A 2500-nucleotide genomic window follows, 5' to 3' on the forward strand; every position below is an offset into this window, starting at 1 on the left:
ATTCTATTTTTTAATCATAAATATATATATGATTGAAAAAATTTCTCCTTTTTTCTTTTGTTTAAAATTTAGTTTTTCTTATAATTTTTATTTGTTTTGTTTTTTTTTTTTCTTCATCTGTTTAATTTCCTGTATGTATACAAGAAACAAACAGTTGAGGATAATTTCTATGTAATGCTAGTATAGAATATAAAATTTTGAATTCAAAAATTTATTTCTATTTAAACTAACTATAGAATACCAGGAATAAAATACAATGACACCAATATGCCAAGGTTACATTCCATAATATGTTAGTATAGAATATAAATTCTTCATATATGTATATATATTCGAAAATTGTTTCTATTTAAACTAACGTATGGAAAACCATGAATAAAATCACAAATACACCAATATGCCAAGGCAACAATCAATAGTTACATTCCATAATATGTTAGTATAGAATATAAATTCTTCATATATGTATATATATTCGAAAATTGTTTCTATTTAAACTAACGTATGGAAAACTATGAATAAAATCACAAATACACCAATATGCCAAGGTAACAATCAATAGTTACATTCCATAATATGTTAGTATAGAATATAAATTCTTCATATATGTATATATATTCGAAAATTGTTTCTATTTAAACTAACGTATGGAAAACTATGAATGAAATCTCACAATACACCAATATGCCAAGGTAACAATCAATAGTTACATTCCATAATATGTTAGTATAGAATATAAATTCTTCATATATGTATATATATTCGAAAATTGTTTCTATTTAAACTAACGTATGGAAAACTATGAATGAAATCTCACAATACACCAATATGCCAAGGTAACAATCAATAGTTACATTCCATAATATGTTAGTATAGAATATAAATTCTTCATATATGTATACATATTCGAAAATTGTTTCTATTTAAACTAACGTATGGAAAACTAGGAATAAATCCACAATATCACCAGTTTAACATAACTCAAATTCGTGTTTCATATAGTTATGATTCGATTTATATGCTTCAATATCATTGGTTAGTTAAATGTTGATATTTTCATATTATTCACATGCCTTCACCGTGAGTGTTTTTTGCCATGCACACCACACATTGTGAAAAATGTATGGGAAAAATTCAATTCAATACATTTCAGTTTGATTTCATATAATTCAATTACATTTTATATATTTCAATAATACCATCCACTTAACTAAATATATATTAAAATACTAAATTATATATATGATGATATTTTCCATATATTTGAAATGTCTTTATTATAATTTATTCAGTTTATCATATGAATGTATTGTGTTAAATTTTACTTTCATACATTTAATCGAATTTAGTTTCATATAAATTCGATTCGATTTTCTTTCATATATCTCACTTGCCTTCACCGTGAGTGTTTCTGACAATGTACACAACGTATTGTGAAAAATGTATGGGCAAAATTTAACTTAATACAATTCAATATATTTCAAATGTCTTTATTATATATTTATTCAGTTTATCAAATGAATGTATTGTGTTAAATTTTACTTTCATACATTTAATCGAATATAGTTTCATATAAATTCGATTTGATTTTCTTTCATATATATCTCACTTGACTTCACCGTGAGTGTTTCTGACAATGTACACAACGTATTGTGAAAAATGTATGGGCAAAATTTAACTTAATACAATTCAATATATTTCAAATGTTTTTCTTATATATTTATTCAGTTTATCATATGAATGTATTGTGGTAAATTTTACTTTCATACATTTAATCGAATATAGTTTCATATAAATTCGATTTGATTTTCTTTCATATATATCTCACTTGCCTTCACCGTGAGTGTTTCTGACAATGTACACAACGCATTGTGAAAAATGTATGGTGAAAATCTAACTTAATAGAATTCAATATATTTCAAATGGCTTTATTATATATTTACTCAGTTTATCATATGAATGTATTGTGGTTAATTTTAATTTCATACATTTAATCGAATATAGTTTCATATAAATTCGATTTGATTATATTTCATATATTTCACATGCCTTCACCGTGAGTGTTTTTTGCCATGCACACCACACATTGTGTAAAATGTATGGGAAAAATTCAATTAAATACATTTCAGTTTGATTTCATATAATTCAATTACATTTTATATATTTCAATAATATCATCGATTTAACCAAATATATATTAAAATAATAAATTATATATATGAAGATATTTTCCATATATTTCAAATGTCTTTATTATATATTTATTCAGTTTATCAAATGAATGTATTGTGTTAAATTTTACTTTCATACATTTAATCGAATATAGTTTCATATAAATTCGATTTGATTTTCTTTCATATATATATCTCACTTGACTTCACGTGAGTGTTTCTGATAATGTACACAACGCATTGTGAAAAATGTATGGGCAAAATTTTGTTAAATTTTACTTTCATACATTTAATCGAATATAGTTTCATATAAATTCGATTTGATTATC

This window comes from Anastrepha ludens, unplaced genomic scaffold (genome assembly GCF_028408465.1).
Source record: "Anastrepha ludens isolate Willacy unplaced genomic scaffold, idAnaLude1.1 ptg000022l, whole genome shotgun sequence".
Lineage (NCBI taxonomy): Eukaryota > Metazoa > Arthropoda > Insecta > Diptera > Tephritidae > Anastrepha > Anastrepha ludens.